Here is a 20997-nt window from a genome sequence, read left to right on the forward strand (position 1 = left end):
CACTATGACTGGCAGTGCCGGGCTTTTGGCGGACTCAGCGCAATGGTGTTTGGTGCTTGCAGGGTGGAATAAGGAGCAGTTCTCTCCACGACCGACAGAGAGACTAGTTTGGGCATCATCCAGAGCGATAGACGCAAAACATAGAAATTACGCGGGCGTGCTTTTTTCTTGAACTTTGCTCCGGATTCCTTTGCTCGATCTGGTGCGCTGCTGCCCTGATTGCAGCATCGACCACGCTTTTAGCAGACCAGACCAGACCACCATTTTCCAGTCGTCTGGGGTCCAACCGATATGGTGACGAGCCCAGGAGGGCTGCCATAGCTGATGTACTGTTAGCAAAGGCACTCGCGTGGGCCGTCCGCTGCCATAGCCCATCACCTAACGGATACGTTCTTTGCATGTCCTTCATTGATATCTCGGTCGTTAAGTGAAGACCGTCCGCCACTGCGTTGTCCATGGAAAGATAATGCCTGAAATTTGGTATTCTCAGCGTACTCTTAACGTTGTGGATGTCGGAATATTGAATTCCCTAACGATTCCCGAAATGGAAATTCCCAAGCGTCTAGCTCCAACTACCTTCCCGGGTTCCATGTCTGTTTATTCCCGTTGTGCGGCCATAATTACGTTGGAAACCTTTTCACATGAAACGCTTTAGTACGAATGACAGCTCCGCCAATGCACTGCTCTTTTATACCTCGTGCACGCGATGCTATCGCCATTTCTATAAGTGCATATCGCTATCCCGTGAATTTCGTCATCTCAGCAACCAACCTTCTAGTAGCTAACAGCGGAATAAAGAGACGTCAACTGAGGTTAAGAGCTTGTTGCTTAGTAAAAAACATACAATAATACCTAGAGACTATAATATTTTAAAATGCGATTCATTTTAATTGACGTTGATGGATTCGGCTGTGATTGAAGTAAAGTGTGCCGCTTACGTCAGGGGTGGAGTGGTATGTAGCGCGACCACCGCGGGGTTAACAGAAGTGAGAGGGTGAATATTTTATTGTTTGTCTTCCAATGCTGACAACTCATGTGCGAGCTCATCTAGCACCGGTCAGCTGCTATGGTATAAATGTCAAACGGATGTAGCATGGATTCGTGAATGCGCATCACAGAGACTATCATCTTTAAAAGTGGTGCATTTTGCAGCAAATAATACGTTCAAATGAAGGCTATTGTAATACAGTGCAATGAGCAAAAAAAAAAAAAAAAAAAAAAGACATTAAAATAATTTAGTAAACATTTCTGGAATATTCCATCGGTTCTTGGAGGAACATATGCATACAGGGTGGGTCAAAAAGGGCTTTACACCTTTGGAACGATATATAAATTTATTGAGATAACTTACAGAATCGTAAGATATGTCGTTTTGTAGCAAACAACCTCATGTTTCACACAAAAGTGTGAAGTGTCATTTTAGTTAGATGTGACTGCCATTTCTGGTGCGACAAAGGTCCCATCGGTAACCAATTTCTCTCCACACTCGTTTCAGCAATGGGGCGTAACTTGTGCAACGGTAGCGTAGATTCGATTTTTCAGTTCCGTTAAATTGTTTGGTCGGGGAAGAACATACACATGGTCTTTAATGAAACCCCGATTGTTGCAGAGTTCATTTCACGAAACCGAAGTACATGCTTCGCACCAGTGAAAGTAGCTATTTCAACTGTGCACTATGATGGCGCTATTGGTGTCGGAACGGGGTACTGACGCAGTACTTGAATCAAACATGAGGTTATTTGGCACAAAATGACACATGTACCCATTCTGTAAGTTATCTCAATAAATTTCTGTATCATTCTAATGTTGTAAATTCCTTTTTTGCTCACCATGTTTTAAAAACTTGAACATATAGTATTAATGTGGAGTATTAATAATGAGCATTCAAGCTTTTAATTTAGTAAACTCATGTGATCGTGTCTCTCGTTGTAGTTATTATTATTAATTAATATAACATACACTAATTTTTGTAGGTCACCAATTAACATCGGTTGTGTACGGTGTGGTAAAGTGGCGAGGACGGGAAAGGGGCCATTGCATGTTTTTTTATCCTGAACAACGTCGCTGCACGTCATCAAGTGGTCGGACTAGTTCTAACATAGATCGCCATTGTTGTCAGACTGACAGAGGAAGCTTGTTGCATCATTTTTTAGTAAAACCTTTTTCGTTTCTCAGCCGTCTATCGTAAGGTACGTCATTTGTATTATTCTAACTACTTCAACTGTATGGGAGTAATAATTTGTCATAGTATAATGTTTAAACAACGTTTTTTGACCTACAAATGTAGTTCCTTGTTATTTATTTCAGTTCTCTGAATGACTAATGCCGACATGGCGTCCAGTCGGGAAAAGTGGCCTCACTATGTGCCGGGAAAAGTGGCCAAGACGTTTACCCCAATAATAGTTCGTTACTTAAAAAAAACTATCATCCGCCATTCTATCCCTTTTCGACAATTTGGAATTAGTTAAGTTATAGCCGGCCGCTGTGGCAGAGCGGCTCTAGGCGCTTCAGTCCGGAACCGCGCGACCGCTACGGTCGCAGGCTCGAATCCTGCCACGGGCATGGATGTGTGTGATGTCCTTAGGTTAGTTAGGTTTAAGTAGTTCTACGTTCTACAGAACTGATGACCACAGATGTTAAGTTCAAATGGTTCAAATGGCTCTACGCACTACGTGACTGAAAACGGTCTTTTGCAGTCGCAGTAGGTCTTCAAGGTGCCTAAAATATATACCCGAAAATCAGGAAAATAAAAATGGGAACCTTTTGCGATGGCACTGGCCACAGCACCCTCTTAGGTACGGAAAGCCGGTATCTACATCTACATCTACATTTTACTGCGCAAGCCACCCAACGGTGCGTGGAGGAGGGCACTTTACGTGCCTGCTACTGTCATTACCTCTCTTTCCTGTTCCAGTCGTGTATGGTTCGCGGGGAGAACGACTGCCGGAAAGCCTCCGTGCGCGCTCGAATCTCTCTAATTTTACATTCGTGACCTCCTCGGGAGGTATAACTAGGGGGAAGCAATATATTCGATACCTCATCCAGAAGCGCACCCTCTCGAAACCCGGACAGCAAGCCACACCGCGATGCAGAGCGCCTCTCTTGCAGAGTCTGCCACCTGAGTTTGCTAAACATCGCTGTAACGCTATGACGTTTACCAAACAACCCTGTGACGAAACGCGCCGCTCTTCTTTGGACCTTCTCTATCTCCTCCGTCAACCCGACCTGGTACAGATCCCACACTGATGGGCAATACTCAAGTATAGGTCGAACGAGTGTTTTGCAAGCCACCTCCTTTGTTGATGGACTACATTTTTTAAGGACTCTCCCAATGAACCTAAAGCTGGCACCCGCCTAACCAACAATTAATTTTATATGATCATTCCACTTCAAATCGTTCCGCACGCATACTCCCAGATATTTTACAAAAGTAACTGCTACCAGTCTTTGTTCCGCTATCATATAGTCATACAATAAAGGATACTTCTTTCTATGTATTCGCAATACATTACATTTGTCTATGTTAAGGGTCAGTTGCCACTCCCTGCACCAAGTGCTTATCCGCTGCAGATCTACCTCCATTTCGCTATGTAAGCTGTCAGAACAATTCTTTTAGGTCCACAATATTATTTCCTTTTTCACTTAGAAGTATTTGGTGTGATACCTTACAATACGTAGGTTCAAAATGTGTAAGTGGTAAGTTTCTATTAATGATTACGGATTGTTGAAAATTTCACTTCATTTCGAGTGGTCACTTTACCCCCCCCCCCTTCCCCTCCATTCCTCACACCCCTTCCGCCACCCCTTCCTATGCGACCTGACGCGTCGTCCTACAATATCAATACTGTGTTTCAAATGATAGATTGGTTGGTTGCTTTGGGGGAGGAAACCAAACAGTGAGGTCATCGGTCTCATCGGTTTACGGAAGGATGGGGAAGGATGTCGGCCGTGCCGTATCAAAGCAACCATCCCGGCAACTGACTGAAGCGATCTAAGGAAATCACGGAAAGCCTAAATCAGGGTGGCCGGACGCGGGTTGGAACCGTCGTCCTCCCGATTGCGAGTCCAGTGTGATAACCAGTGCGCCACCTCGCTCGGTCAGATGATAGAGCGCAGCAATCAGTCGTCCTTTCCTTTCAGGTTTTATTAGGCAAATCTAGATTTCAGCTACTGCCTAGCTATTATCAATGCACTATTTCATAGTATCAACGCATGTCATAGTGCGTCGGTCTTCTGTTGTTCGGGCGTCTCTCAAAGTTCGTTCAAGACTACAGCCGTTGAGTGTACCCACATTCCTAATGGCAGGTAACTTGGTCAGTACTGGCTCTTAAGTAAAAAAAAGTCTGTCGACCACTTGTTTAGCTTATCATGCCGGCTGTCCTGTAATTTCTGGTTAAAAACCCAGTGAATTCAGTTCTTTATCTGCTTCAGTACTTTAGTTTGTCATTTAAGTTACGCAACGTTACAGCGAGTGATAAGAACATTCAATTTGGCAGCTCAAATATTCTCACGGAGCTCGATCCGCCAAAGTCATGCTGATTTTATCTTGTCTTTTCTCCTTGACTGAGTGCTTAATACATGCTTTTCGTCATATCATGCTCCGTCAGTTTGCAATGGATCATAGATATATAATTTATCTCAAATTCACCTTCCATTCTTTAGAATTAACCGACGATTCCTAGCAGATTACTTCTGGGCATCATACTGGTGAATCTCGAGCTCTGACTTTCTCGAGACGTTTCCCACCACTTAGCCGTCGAAGGACGCCTCAGGGACAGATTACACTTACAAGCTCTACAGAGGGTTTACAAGACTAACTTATCCACGGCTAGGATTGGGACGGACACTGTCTAAATGGCTCTAGAAATAAGAGCCAATGAGCTCTCAGTCCAAAGACGAAATGGTGGTCTCGACCCAGTAATTAAATCAATTATGTAATTAAAAAGTTTTTCCGTGCCGATAATTTTACATACAACAAAAAATATTTAAAAAATTAAAAAAATTACCAAGCATGCAGGCGGGCTTATATTTAATCACATACCCTATTAATTCAAAAAACTAATACTACAGTATTTACTCACATCTCAAAACGCACGCTATTCATACTCCTTTCCGTTGACACAGAACCAAGACGATACAACCGCAACCATCGACGTTTTCACAGATAACCACTACAAAGAGCTATTGACATGTTACATTACAGCTGTTTAAAATTTGCCATTTGTTATTGTTAACTGAAAATCCCACAGGGTGCGAAATAGGCGGCGTAATTCGTTCTCTGCTTGCAAAATACCTAAAAAGGGACGAAATTCATCAGTAGGTTAGTAAGATGTTTAAGAGTAAACTCTGTTAGCGATGAAATGCAAGAAAATGGACGAGTGTTTCCCGATGGCCGTAGTACTAATGTTCTTGATGAAGCGCCAAGTGGGCGACTACCTGTCATCATTGGACCAGAAAGTTGATGCAGAGGTTCAAGAAAACACACAGTTTACGATTTCTGCCTTATTTAATGCATTTTCTATAGTTTAAAAAGTGTTTTTCTTGAAATTATTACAGAAATTGTGCTCAGTTTGGGTACTGGAAGTGCTGAACGAGACCCACAAAACAAATCGTATTGCCAGTGCTTTGAATTTCCTTGAGCACTACCCTAATGAAGGTAATGCATTTTGAAGAAGAATTGTCGCTGGAGGCGAAAAATGGGTGAATAATGTTATACCAGAATCGAAACAACAATCCACGAAATGGAGGCACCGAACATCACCAAAGCAAAGGAAGTTCAAGCAAACCATTTCAATTTACTTATAATCCGCAAAATTTTTATTCATATGACCGGTTTCGGTTCATCCAGGCCGAAACCGGTTATATGAATAAAAATTTTACAATCAAGACGGATTATAAGTAAATTGTAAAATCACTGATTGCTGCTATCCTATCAGACATTATGTCTGTTTTTGCAAATCATTTCAATCCGACAAATGATGTGCAGAGTGTTTTGGGATAGGCAGGGGTGTCGCTTATGCATGCTTTGCCTCAGGGTAAGACAACTCTGAGATGTACCAGAGTGGTCTGAAAAGTTCTCATCTTCGTAACGTAAGCGAGAAAATAGGTTTTCAAAAACCTTTTAGTTATCAGCATACTCCGTACTCTCTATCGAGCGAGGTGGCGCACTGGTCTTTATCTGGCCTACTGGGCTCGCATTCGGGGGGACGACGGTGCAAACCCGCGACTGGCCACTCTGATTTAGGTTTTCCCTGATTTCCCTAAATCGCTTCAGGCAAATGTCGGGATGGTTCCTGTGAAAGAGCACCACCGACTTCCTTCCCCGTCATTCCCTGATCCGATGGGACCGATGACCTCGCTGTTTGGTCCTCTCCCGCCACTCAACCAACCTTTATCTCCTTACATTAATTCACTTTGTCCAACGGCGTTTTAGTGACGTTATTCCATCTCAGTGCCATACCTCTGGAAGTAATACAAAATATTCATCTAGAAATGCAATTGCTTCTTGGTTAGGCGAAAATGCTGAACAGCAAAGAAGACTTTGGCTTTTGGGAAGAACGGAAGTCTGGGGATGCCAGTTCGGGGGAATAGCACGGATACTCGCACACTTCACGGAGCAGATCCTTCCATTTTCCCACAGCTAAGACACCTTTGTGGTCAGGTGCAATATCTTGACTAAAGATGACTTTTTTCCTCTGCAATTCGGGTCTCCTTTCTGAAATTTATCCATTGAGATCTATTAGAAGGTTAGAATCATATTCTACTGTTACTGCAAAATTTTTTTTGAAGATAATCACTCAGCTGAAATACTTTCATATCCTGAAGCAACGATGCCGTGAGCTGATCACATCGTCTTCGCCTTCTTTGGAGCCAAGGAAATATCTTCGGTTCACTGTTTTGGCTGTAGTTCTGAATGTGATGTTTCGTGGTGCATTCATATTTCATCAATTTACAAGTACCGACGCACAGAATCGGTACGTTTATGCGAAAATCCGACAATCACTGATGGAAAACTGAGTAGGCACGGCGCCAATCTTGCACAAAGTTTCTTCGTGTGCAGTTCTCCATGAAAAATGTAGCCGAGACGTTCTTTTGAAACCCCTACAACTTTGCAGTTTCACGCACTTCGTGTCCCGATGTTCTAATATCATATCTTGCTCTTGACGATTTCTGAACCCCTTCACGTGGATCTTCTGGGACAGTTCACGATCTCATTTATGTTCGGTAGCCCATTTCTTTTCTATAGAAAGTGATAAACAGTCATCGTGTACATCTACGAACACCGATTGAATTTCAGATGGCGTGAAAAACTTCCTTTAAGCAAAACTTCATCAATACTCGATTCTTCTCCATTTCAGAGAATTCACAGACTGCGCCTTGGATGGACAGCTGCCTAAAGCCAGCTATTGGATGGAATGATGCAATTTCATACGGTGACTGTTGAGAGATATACCAACCTCTGGAGACAAAAATTAAGCACGTAGCGCTGTGATGTATGATCTAGACCAGTGGTCGTCAAACATTCTTCCTTAAGAGCCATTGTAGGGAAACCCCTCGGGCTGCATATGTACCGATCGTACTATTAGTTGATAATCTACATAGCGCGATGAATTTGCCGCCAGCCCCCAACTACTGGCCATTAAAAGTCGGCACCATTCGTAACACTTCTTGTCGGCTGCTCTGTTTCAGATTGCTGCCACTTTCAGGGACCCCAAAGTTGTCATACTGTAATTGCTTACCGAAGAGTTGTCGTGTTGTCCGTGTGAGCGAATGATTAATTGATAATAACAGTAACTGTACTTATATTTAAATGATTTATGTAATATGAGACACGATCACAAATATGATGTACACATGCAGACTGAAGTGACGAATGAAAATTTGTACCAGGGCTGGGATTCGAAACGGGGTCTGCTGCTCAATAGTCGGATGCGCTGATCACTACACCATCCTGGAACAGTGGCTTTGCACAGCTGCACGCACTACCCTAGCACGTCTGCCTCCTCAGTCCAAATTATCATTCACGCCTGAACTCACTTCGTATTCGTCCTAAATTCGAACAGCACTACAGAGGCTCTTCAGCTGCCCTGGAATAGCTCCTCAGCATCGAATGAAATGAGGAATCGTGCCTGAAACACAGGCATGGATACTATAATCGAATGTAACAACACTCATGCTCATAAATTAAGGATAACTGCAGAATGTGGTGCCACACAACGTGGCACTACACAAAACTGGTGCTAATAGCATAGGCACATAGGGAATACACACGACACAGATCTGTAAGTCCACGGTATTGGTGATAAGTTGAGAAAACCGTCCCGAAACACATGTGCTACAAAACGCCACTGTTTCCTGCGCATGTACCGGTTCCGGACTGTGCGCCTAGAACCACTAGATCACCGCGGCCGGCAATATAGATTCATTAAAGACAATATATGTTAAGTATGGGAACCGAAATGCTGCGAATTAACTGCTATATTCGCCACTGCTGTATACAAAACATTTATATTGAATACCGCATACGATATAGTATGAACTACAGGTAGTAACTGAGACTGTCGCTCAATGTCTTGGTATAGTCCAGAGGACATATAGAAACCAACAACGAAAACCCAGTTCCAGATAAAACCATAAAACACTTCTTAGTGTATAGTCATGTTGGCACTATAATACAGGGTGTACATAGAGTCGGGGAACACTTTCAATTAATTATTGCTTAAGAACTAAACATTGTACAGATGTCATACATATTGCATTTTGAAGAGAAACTCCGAAAGTTTTTTTTTTACAAACATTCGATATGCGAACCAAGAGTGACCCAGCAGACGTCAATACGGTAATAGAATTCTTGCCATACCCATCCCAGCATGGCATCGTCGCCTGTGGCAGTCGCTTCCCGTATTATCTCCCGGAGCTCTGCTACATCATGCGGTAGAGGCGGTACATACACCAGATCTTAAATGTGTCCCCACAGAAAAAAGTCACACGGAGTGAGGTCTGGTGGTCGGGGAGGCCATTTCATGAAACAGCTGTCACCTTCTGTAGCACGGCCGATCCATCGATGCGGCAGCTCTGTGTTCAGACACCCACGAACTTCACGATGTAGGACATGTTGACAGCGCTTTCGGCGAAGAAGAATGGCCCGTACAGTTTTCGACGTGACAAGGCACGAAAAACATTTACCTTTGGGGAATCGCACTCAAATTCAATGCATTCTTGTGGATGCTTTGTACTCCAGATTCAGCAATTATGCCTGTACACTTTCCCATTATTGTGAAAAGTGGCTTCGTCGCTAAAAATTAAGCGATCAACAATGCCGTCCCCATCCTCGTTCAATTGTTGCAACTGCGAACAAAAGTCAAAACGCTTGTGTCTGTCGTCGTCATAAGAGCTTCTGCACTAGCTCCAATTTGAAGACAGCTTCTGTTGCAGGATTTTCCACACTGTGACTGGAACCATTACGAGTTCACAGGATGCACGATTTCTTTGGACCCTTTATGAATGTCTCTAGCACGCACTCTACATTCACTTCACTCACACTGGGACGTCCGCCTCTCTTTGCCGGGCAAAGAGAAGCGGATTTGTTGTGCCAGTGGTAAATGGCCTTCCCTGTTGGTGGCTTCTTACCGTACTTGGTTCTAAGCATCCGTTGAACAGTTGTAGCACACTTTTTTTTTTTTTGTCGAACTCCAACACACAGAAAGCTCGCACCGCATCTGAACTCGCCATGTTTGCGACCAGAGCTGACTATCGGCAAATTACCAAACTACGCTGTGGCGGTATACATGGAAAAAAAAAATCCTTTCAGGGTTTCTCTTCAAAATGTCATATGTATAATATCTGTACAATGTTTGGTTCTTGTGCAATAAATAAGTGAAAGTGTTCCCGGACTTTATGTACATCCTGTACTACCTTACGTAACACAATATTAAAGTTATAAAAAACTCGCCGTCTAAAAACCATAGTGTACAACACTTCTACACTGCAGTCATGTTTATGCTGTGCTGACAGCTGCCGGCGGAGAAAGCGCGCCACTGTGTTGGGGCGGTTCTTTTCTGCAGTTCGATAAGGCCTACACGAGGAACCGACAGAGGAAAGACGGGATTCTGTTTCGGCTCTCCTCCGTGAAGTTTCACGTCCACCGTAAGTGCAGGACAGTGCCGAACCCGCCGCCGTGCCAAGAAAACCGCACAGAGTGGAGTGCTTGACAAATCAAAAAACTTGAAGTTATGTAATCACTTCTAAAGCCATAGTATCTACCATCGCTCTCGAGAGTGTTAAATCCGCTGTTTAGCAGAAACGGAGATAATCCTTGCCAGCAACGCCTGAGAACTTTGTATCGAATATAAAAGTCTTTTAGAGTTTTAGAGGAATTCATAAATGACAGAAGAACGAGGGCAATCGTAAGAGACAGACAACATTTGGGAAGTTAAATTTTTTTGGAAAAATCTCCACACCCTTTTAAATAAAGACAAGGGCCAAACGAGCGGAACGATTTTCTCTCATTGTCTTCAATATCGTCCCGGACGAAATAATGAAAATCTGGAAGGAAACTCAGAAGTCGGAAGGAATAAGAGAAACACACCTTGGGAAGAAGGGGAACAACCTGGAAATCACGTGTCTTCTTCAGAAGGAAAATATGGACAACTGGATTGCATGTTAGGGCAGAGATACGTTAAACTATAGCCGAAAGCCGTCGTCAGATGTAAAATTTCACCTCCACATTAAATCAAAATATGTACACATGGTTATTGACGTATCGTACAGTTATTGCAGTAGTTGTACATTGGTGAGGAAGTACCACATGACAATAGCCATGTCGTGCATCTTTTAATTTAATTTGGACGTGAAATTTATATTAGACGACGCCTTTTGGCTATATGTTAACGTACCTCTGTCACAACATGTAATCCAGTTGTCCACATTTTTGTTCCGAAAAAGATTTTTTTATAAATATTGAAACCGTAGTAAAGGGGTTTTAATAAAACTTTCAATTAGCAACAGATTGGGTGTTTTACTAATTGCGCAAGAAGAAAAATTTTTTCAGGCAGCTATCAACACCATCGATATACTTGGAGAAATGCATGATACACACGCTGGTATGTCACAGTACATTTATTCACTATCGCCTTCGATCATGGACCATCTTCACAGTGGAAAAATATTTATTCTAACGACTTCGCATGGCATACGTGCTACTTAACCAGGAAAGTACGCTACTGGCCATTAAAATTGCTACACCACGAAGATGACGTGCTACAGTCGCGAAATTAAAGCGACTAGAAGAAGATGCTGTGATATGCAAATAATTAGCTTTTCAGAGCATTCACACAACGTTGGCGCCGGTGGGGACACCTACAACGTGCTGACATGAAGAAAGTTTCCAACCTATTTCTCATACACAAACAGCAGTTGACCGGCGTTGCCTGGTGAAACGATGTTGTGATGCCTCATGGAAGGAGGAGAAATGAGTACCATCACGTTTCCGACTTTGATAAAGGTCGGATTGTAGCCCATCGCGATTGCGGTTTATCGTATCGCGACATTGCTGCTGGCGTTGGTCGAAATCCAATGAGTGTTAGCAGAATATGGAATCGGTAGGTTCAGGAGGGTAATACGGAACGCCGTGCTGGATCCCAACGGCCTCGTATCACTAGCAGTCGAGATGACAGGCATCTTATCCGCATGGCTGTAACGGATCGTGCAGCCACGTCTCGATCCCTTAGTCAACAAATGAGGACGATTGCAAAACAACAACCATGTGCACGAACAGTTCGACGACGTTTGCAGCAGCATGGATTATCAACTCGGAGGCCATGGCTGCGGCTAACCTTCATGCTGCATATCAGACAGGAGGCCTGCGATGGTGTACTCAACGACGAACTTGGGTGTACGAATGGCAAAACGTTTTTTTTTTTTTCGGATGAATCCAGGTTCTGTTTGCAGCATCATGATAGTCGCATACGTGTTTGGCGACATCGCGGTGAACGCACATTGGAAGCGTGTATTCGTCATCGCCATACTGGCATATCTCCCGGAGTGATGGTATGGGGTGCCATTGGTTACACGTCTCGGTCACCTCTTGCTCGCATTGACGGCACTTTGAACAGTGGACGTTACATTTCAGATGTGTTACGATCCGTGGCCGTACTCTTCATTCGATCCCTGCGAAAACCTACATTTCAGCAGAATAATGCACGACCGCATGTTGCAGGTCCTGTACGGGCCTTTGTGGATACAGAAAATGTTCGACTGCTGCCCTGGCCAGCTCAATCTCCAAATGTCTCACCAACTGAAAACGTCTGGTCAATGGTGGCCAAGCAATTGGGTCGTCACAATACGCCATTCACTACTCTTGATGAAGTGTGGTATCGTGTTGAAACTGCATGGGCAGCTGTACCTGTACGCGCCATCCAAGCTCTGTTTGACTCAATGCCCAGGCGAATCAAGGCCGTTATTACGGGTACTGATTTCTCAGGATCTATGCACCCAAATTGCGTGAAAATGTAATCACATCCCAGTTCTAGTATAATATATGTGTCCAATGAATACCCGTTTATCATCTGCATTTCTTCTTGGTGTAGCAATTTTAATGGCCAGTAGTGTATACGCCCTTGATGACTAGAAAACTTAAGAGAATTACAGGGTTAAGCGTCTATTTTATTACGTTCTCAAGTCAGCAACGGCTTATACTGTCCTGGTTAAGTAGCATGCATGCTACGTTAGCTGTTGCAGCAGATACTTTTCCACTGTGAAGATGGTCCGTTGTCGAAGCCGATAGTGAATGAATGTACTGTAAGACAGCACAGTATGTACCAAGCATTTGTCCAAGTTAATTAAAAAGCACGTCCCGTGCCGTGCCAAAGCGAGCCTGCAGTCCTGAGTGCGTCACTGGAGCAGCGGGTGAAGGCAGCGGTCGGCGGTGGAGGGGCAAGCCGCGGCCCGTTGGCTGGGTCTGGGGCTCGCTGGCGCGGTCATCCAGTCTGCCGCAGACGCCCTCCCACCGCGGACCACACGGCCTACTCTGCTACTGCTGCTACCAGCTCACAGCCCACACGGATGCTCGGCCGACGATTCGCCGGCTCCGCCTACTGCAGCCTTTCCGCACTGGCTACCCGTACATCTCCGCACCGTCAGACACCGCAATAAGGTAAGAGCAGCCGATTGCGTTCTGGACAAAGCTAGTGGCTCAGCGAGGCTGATCACTGCCTTTACACGTTTTTTTTCTGCGTACATAAATAATCTGACTGATAGGATGAGCAGCAATATGCCACCATTCCTGATGACGCTGTAGTATACGGGAAAGTATCTTCGTTGAGTAACCGTACAAGGATAGAGAATGACTTGGAGAGAATTTCTCTGTGGCATAATGGATGGCAGCTTGCTCTAGATTCAGAAGAAAATGTACGTTAGCGCAGATGAGTAGGAGAAACAATCCTGTAATGCAAGCGTAGGCTTCCGCGGTCAATGTCACACGCAATAAAATTTTTCTGGGTATTTGATCGCATTGTCAATGAGTGAAATTCTCCGACGTTTTGGCCACTGTTGCAAATGGCCATCCTCAGATGTTTGTTGCTAAATACTAAATGCTAAAAATTTTGGTTCTTGTATACTGACGGAAGAGGCTGTTATCGAATTCTGATTGTGTATTGAGGAAGAGGAGCAGAAGTACTAGAGTCCTCTATTGGTGTGTTTTTTTATTATTTCAAACAAACAATAAAGAACGTCTAACAACCCTCCTCTCATCCTCAGTACCCTATCAGAATTCAACCTCTTCCGCCAGTATATAAGAAAAAATTGTTCAAATGTGTGTGAAATCTTATGGGACTTAACTGCTAAGGTCCTCAGTCCCTAAGCTTACACACTACTTAACAATAAAGGATGGCAGCCAAAAACAGTTGCAGGATAGAATTTTTTTTATTAAATTCTTGACCAAGGTTTCGGTACATATAAATATACCTTCATCAGAAGTACATTTCCTGAATAGAAAGACACATTCATTAGAAAAGCCATATCAACGAAAGTGAGAAACAGAAGCTTAAATAACGGTGAAATTGCTAAAGTAATACAGGCACACAATCTTTAGTACTTACTAAAATTACATCATGCACTGGAGAATAATGAAACAATTATGCCAAAAGGCGTCGTCAGTAATTAAAATATCATCTCCATTTGTACGACATGTGTAATGGGTACAGGATCAAAGCGAACAGTTTAACAATGTTACTTCGCCTATGAACTGTTGAGACACGAGTGTGAAGGCACTAAGGTAGATTGTTTCGCCGAGAGAGGGCACTTGCATGTGCCAGACTCGCGCATATTACAATCCATAAATACATACATAAGCGCATCAAAATTATTAAAGGTTGTGTTAATTCAAACTTTGTCTTAATAAATAAAGCGTATCACGCCAATTAAAGACATTTATGTAAACTATAAATATAGAACCAAATTTATCTGTGTCCTAGTGTCAAACGGATAAAGCTTGCGCTTGGAACATCTAACGAGAGAGGGCACTACTGTAATGCGCGAGAGTCTCACGTAATGTAGGCAGTGAAATACATACTAGCGAAACAACCAAAATGTTATAATAAAACGAAACCATCTGTCTGTATGAATAAAACATAGTAGTCATTTAACCACACATACACATTGAAATTCATAATTAACAAACATCACAATATGTAGATCCCAACAAGATAGGAAAAGCGCATTTCACCGGCATCATCAAGCAAGAAAATAACTCCTAGTCAGCCAGACTATATTACATTAAGGCAATGAGGGGTTTGAAACTGTCTAAAAAATTTTTGTTTCGAAGCTGCACCTGTTCATTAAGAACAAAACCATCTTTTAGAGACAGATGCTTGAAAATCTCTAATTCTTCGAGCAAGTCTAGTTTGTCACCTTTATCAGCTTCATGAAGCAGCTCTACGTCGTCCAGTTCTCTTGGCGTGTGCTGTAAGAGCCATAGATGTTCAGCAAAAGTGGAATTATATACGTTTTCCCCATTTTTACCTAACTTGTGTTCTTTATACCTAACTTTAATGGGTCTACCTGTCTGCCCTATGTAATAGTTTGGGCAGTCGTTACAAGTAATTTTGTATACACCAGACTTAGTGCTGAGTTCTTCTCGTGCTCCAATATTATGAATTACTCTACGTTTGAGGCTATTATTTACGGAAAAAGCAACTCTATAACCGTATTGTTTCTGTAAAAGTCTTTTAATCTTATATGAAACGTTCCCTAAAAATGGAATAGAAATGAAGTTATTACTCTCATAGTTCTTTGCCCTGTTATCTCCTAAAGTAGAAAATTTTACAGCTGTTTTTTTCTTAGCAATTTGGTCAATTAATTTAGGGTCGTATCCATTGTTAGTGGCTATTGATTTTAATAAAAATATTTCATTTTCAAAACAATTCTGTGCTAAAGGTGTGCTCACAGCGCGATGAACTGCAGAATGAAAAAAGGCGATCTTGTGAGTTTGAGGATGACAGGAATCTGCTGGAATAATATTATCAGAAAAAGTTTCTTTACGGAAAATGTCGAAGCTAATGGTGTTACCCGATAACTTAAGTTTCAAATCAAGAAAATTGAGTTCTCTCTCGTTATTTTGTATCTCTTTTGTAAATTTCATTTTCTCGTGGAAACTGTTGAAAACATGAAACAGTTGTTGTAGATCTTGGTCACAACCTTGAAATAGTATGAGTATATCATCAACATAACGAGCATAAAAAGAAATCTTATTGCCTAACGTAGGGTTGTTTTTGAAGAAATTTTCTTCTAGTGCATTCATAAAGATGTCAGCAAAGATGCCAGCTAACGGGCAACCCATGGCTAAGCCGAATGGTTGCTCATACATTTTACCATTAAACTGAAAGTAATTGTAATCTAGTACAACCTGCAGAATCAGTGACCTTTATAAGAAGAAAGATAAACTAAATGAAGAAGCTTACTCTTTGTATCTCTATATTACTAGAACTTTTAAAGATTATTTTAACTTTCACGTAGACAGTGTTTGGCATAGTGTTAATGAGTGGTTACACAATCGTAAGGTTGAAATTCAGTGTAGACATGATTTTAAACTTCATAAACTGGAAAATGTTACCCCAAAATCTAATGTTGTTCATGCAAAAAGAACTGTCAATTGCGAACACCAATTTTTCGACAGAGTACTAAACAAAACTTCCATAAGCTTTACCCCTCAAGAAAGCGCCATGCTAGCGAGAGGTTTTAAATACAATTTCATGCCTGATATTAACGATCCTAAAGTGATAGATAATTTTATTGTTGACCTTAAAGTTGGTCTTGACTCCGTAAAAACTGAAAAATCCCAACAAAATAGGATAGCTCATGAATGTAGCGCAATTATAGAAAGAGAGGTCAAGTCGGTAAAAAACAGTGATTTAAAACAGAGAGGTGGTAACATTATTACTAGTATTAACCGTAAATTAAAAAATAATGAGGCTCTCATCACTAAATCAGACAAAGGAAATTCGCTTGTTGTAGCCTATAAAAGTGAATACATTGCTAAAACTTTGGCTTTTTTCGAAGAAAATGGTATATTTGAAATTGAGCAAGATCATACCCCTACGTTACAAAAGCAAATTAGAGATACGTTAAGGAGAAGTAAACATCTTATGAAAGAGTTTCAAAAGAAAACCTTAATTAACATGAACCCTAGAGCACCTACGCTTAGAAGTCAGTTTAAGGTACACAAAAGTCAACACCCAGTTCGTCCCATTGTTAATGGAATAAAGAGCCCACATCACAAATTAGCGAGATTTTTACACACTAAAATTAAAGAAGCTTTTGTTTTTGAAAACAATTACTCTGTTAAAAATAGTGCTGATGTAATAAACAAGCTAAAATCAATAGAGATCACTTCTTCCTCTCGTTTGGTTTCTTTTGACGTCGTAAGTTTATACACCAATGTTCCAGTGGATATCACTCTTAAGATTATTGAAGGTAACATTCGACAACATAAAACTTTAAGTGAGCTACAGTTGTCGGAACTTATGTCACTACTGCAGGTTGTACTAGATTACAATTACTTTCAGTTTAATGGTAAAATGTATGAGCAACCATTCGGCTTAGCCATGGGTTGCCCGTTAGCTGGCATCTTTGCTGACATCTTTATGAATGCACTAGAAGAAAATTTCTTCAAAAACAACCCTACGTTAGGCAATAAGATTTCTTTTTATGCTCGTTATGTTGATGATATACTCATACTATTTCAAGGTTGTGACCAAGATCTACAACAACTGTTTCATGTTTTCAACAGTTTCCACGAGAAAATGAAATTTACAAAAGAGATACAAAATAACGAGAGAGAACTCAATTTTCTTGATTTGAAACTTAAGTTATCGGGTAACACCATTAGCTTCGACATTTTCCGTAAAGAAACTTTTTCTGATAATATTATTCCAGCAGATTCCTGTCATCCTCAAACTCACAAGATCGCCTTTTTTCATTCTGCAGTTCATCGCGCTGTGAGCACACCTTTAGCACAGAATTGTTTTGAAAATGAAATATTTTTATTAAAATCAATAGCCACTAACAATGGATACGACCCTAAATTAATTGACCAAATTGCTAAGAAAAAAACAGCTGTAAAATTTTCTACTTTAGGAGATAACAGGGCAAAGAACTATGAGAGTAATAACTTCATTTCTATTCCATTTTTAGGGAACGTTTCATATAAGATTAAAAGACTTTTACAGAAACAATACGGTTATAGAGTTGCTTTTTCCGTAAATAATAGCCTCAAACGTAGAGTAATTCATAATATTGGAGCACGAGAAGAACTCAGCACTAAGTCTGGTGTATACAAAATTACTTGTAACGACTGCCCAAACTATTACATAGGGCAGACAGGTAGACCCATTAAAGTTAGGTATAAAGAACACAAGTTAGGTAAAAATGGGGAAAACGTATATAATTCCACTTTTGCTGAACATCTATGGCTCTTACAGCACACGCCAAGAGAACTGGACGACGTAGAGCTGCTTCATGAAGCTGATAAAGGTGACAAACTAGACTTGCTCGAAGAATTAGAGATTTTCAAGCATCTGTCTCTAAAAGATGGTTTTGTTCTTAATGAACAGGTGCAGCTTCGAAACAAAAATTTTTTAGACAGTTTCAAACCCCTCATTGCCTTAATGTAATATAGTCTGGCTGACTAGGAGTTATTTTCTTGCTTGATGATGCCGGTGAAATGCGCTTTTCCTATCTTGTTGGGATCTACATATTGTGATGTTTGTTAATTATGAATTTCAATGTGTATGTGTGGTTAAATGACTACTATGTTTTATTCATACAGACAGATGGTTTCGTTTTATTAGAACATTTTGGTTGTTTCGCTAGTATGTATTTCACTGCCTACATTACGTGAGACTCTCGCGCATTACAGTAGTGCCCTCTCTCGTTAGATGTTCCAAGCGCAAGCTTTATCCGTTTGACACTAGGACACAGATAAATTTGGTTCTATATTTATAGTTTACATAAATGTCTTTAATTGGCGTGATACGCTTTATTTATTAAGACAAAGTTTGAATTAACACAACCTTTAATAATTTTGATGCGCTTATGTATGTATTTATGGATTGTAATATGCGCGAGTCTGGCACATGCAAGTGCCCTCTCTCGGCGAAACAATCTACCTTAGTGCCTTCACACTCGTGTCTCAACAGTTCATAGGCGAAGTAACATTGTTAAACTGTTCGCTTTGATCCTGTACCCATTACACATGTCGTACAAATGGAGATGATATTTTAATTACTGACGACGCCTTTTGGCATAATTGTTTCATTATTCTCCAGTGCATGATGTAATTTTAGTAAGTACTAAAGATTGTGTGCCTGTATTACTTTAGCAATTTCACCGTTATTTAAGCTTCTGTTTCTCACTTTCGTTGATATGGCTTTTCTAATGAATGTGTCTTTCTATTCAGGAAATGTACCGAAACCTTGGTCAAGAATTTAATAAAAAAAATTCTATCCTGCAACTGTTTTTGGCTGCCATCCTTTATTGTGAAGAATTTTAACAGTTGCTGCTGCAGCCATGTTTAAAATCTTGACACTACTTAACCTAAATTATCCTAAGGACAAACACACCCACCCACGCCCGAGGGAGGACTCGAACCTCCGCCGGGATCAGCCGCACAGTCCATGACTGCAGCGCCTTGGACCGCTCGGCTAATCCCTCGTGGCAGCATATAAGAACTAACCAGATAGCATTACACCCTGAGGAAGGTCACTTGCAACAGTGGCCGAAACGTAAGAGGATTTTACTTATTGACGTTGCGGTCACATATCCAGAAGACCGAGCGAGGTGGCGGAGTGGTTAGCACACTGGACCCGCATTCGGGAGGACGACGGTTCAATTCCGCGTCCGGCTATCCTGATTTAGGTTTTCCGTGATTTCCCTAACTCGCTCCAGGCAAATGCCAGGATGGTTCCTTTGAAAGGGCACGGCCGACTTTCTTCCCCATCCTTCCCTAATGCGATGAGACCGATGACCTCGCTGTTTGGTCTCTTCCCCTAAGCAACCCAACCCCCCGGAAGAACCTTATTGAATCTTGTAATGTTGGAACACGGTAGTAGTGGTGAGTTTCTGACACAGTCAAGTCGATTCAGTATCAACGTTGAAAAACGAAATGAAATGCAACGAGCACGTAAGGGCGGTCGTAGGAAAGGCAGATGGTCGACTTCGGAGTATTCGGAGCGTTCTAGAAAAGTATAGCTCATGTATAAAGGAGAACGCGTATAGAACACTAGTGCGACCTGTTCTTGAGTACTGCTCGAGTGTTCGGGATCCCTATCAGGTCGCGTTAAAGGAAGACTTCTAAGCAATTGAGTGGCGCGCTGCTGCATTTGTTACCGGTAACTTCGATCAGCACGTGAGCGTTACGGAGACGCTTCGTGAAAAATGGCAATCCCTAGAGGGAAGACGATGTTGTTTTCGCAAAACGCTATGGAGGAAATTTAGAGAACCGGCATTTGCGGCTTACTGCAGAACGATTCCACAACCACCGACACATATTTCACTTAAGAGCCATGAAGATAAGAAAAATTAGTGCTCTTACAGAAGAACGTCAATACTGTTTTTTCTCTCGCTCCATTTGCGATTGGAACAGTAAAGGAAATGACTAGTAGTGACAAAATGTACCTTCCGCCATGCACCATACGATGGGTTGCGGAGTATGTAAGCAGATGTAGATGTTTTGCCCATCCTAAATTATACTGTTTTTAGAAGACAGATGAGTATGTAGCCAAAGTGATAGCCTTGGGCAACACTGGTTTACCTTGACCTTCTTCCTACTTATTATGAAGCATTCCGTGTATGTCTACTGTACGGTTAACAGTTAGTGCTGCTGCTGCTGGCGGTTAAGGGCATGAAGAAAGTAAATATCTGTCATGAGACTGTTATTCACCCTCCAGGATGGAATCAGGATACCCCCCTGCGTTTGCAGCTAAAGTACGAGTAAATCCTATGCAGAGACGGATACTAAATGTTTGCGCAGTCTGTAGCTGAGGCGGGCGGTGTGAACCAGTAAGGTAGTGATTTAATGGAATGTGGAAAACCGCCTAAAAATGACATCTAGGCTGGCCGACACATGGATCCCCTACGTTAACTCACAGGGCGGTTCGAGCCAGGTCCGGCGCGCCTCCCGAATCCCGGAAATGTCACGTTAATGAGCGCGGCTATTCGGGCTGATCGATAACACTTAAGTGATGTTTTTGTGTTGTAAATGGTTGGGGAAATGCTAGGAAGCTTCGCTAAGGTCAAATGGGGCTCCCGAAATCAACGTTCACATCCAAAACATGGGTCGCTAATGACAATTTAATTTGAAGTTCCACTGTGAGAGAGCGCAGAGAGGGTTGGGGTTAAACCGAACCACTGGCTCACAGTCTGGCGATCAGGAACTTATGTCTGCGTCCTTTCCTCCCTTTGCTGGCCAATCACGAGAATGAAAATTTTTTCCATAGCGGAATT

The 20997-nt window shown here is 42.0% G+C and overlaps 1 protein-coding gene across 1 annotated transcript in view; it reads left to right on the top strand.

Moving 5' to 3' along the window:
- The first annotated feature begins 12999 nt into the window (after positions 1–12999).
- The window catches only part of LOC126482080 (facilitated trehalose transporter Tret1-like), a 131799-nt gene continuing 123801 nt past the window's right edge, over positions 13000–20997 (top strand). The window contains exon 1 of the mRNA XM_050106056.1: positions 13000–13153. The gene's annotated coding sequence lies outside the window, so the exon portion shown is untranslated. The remainder of the gene's footprint in view (positions 13154–20997) is intronic.

The sequence above is a fragment of the Schistocerca serialis genome, chromosome 5, assembly GCF_023864345.2.
Source record: "Schistocerca serialis cubense isolate TAMUIC-IGC-003099 chromosome 5, iqSchSeri2.2, whole genome shotgun sequence".
Taxonomy (NCBI): domain Eukaryota; kingdom Metazoa; phylum Arthropoda; class Insecta; order Orthoptera; family Acrididae; genus Schistocerca; species Schistocerca serialis.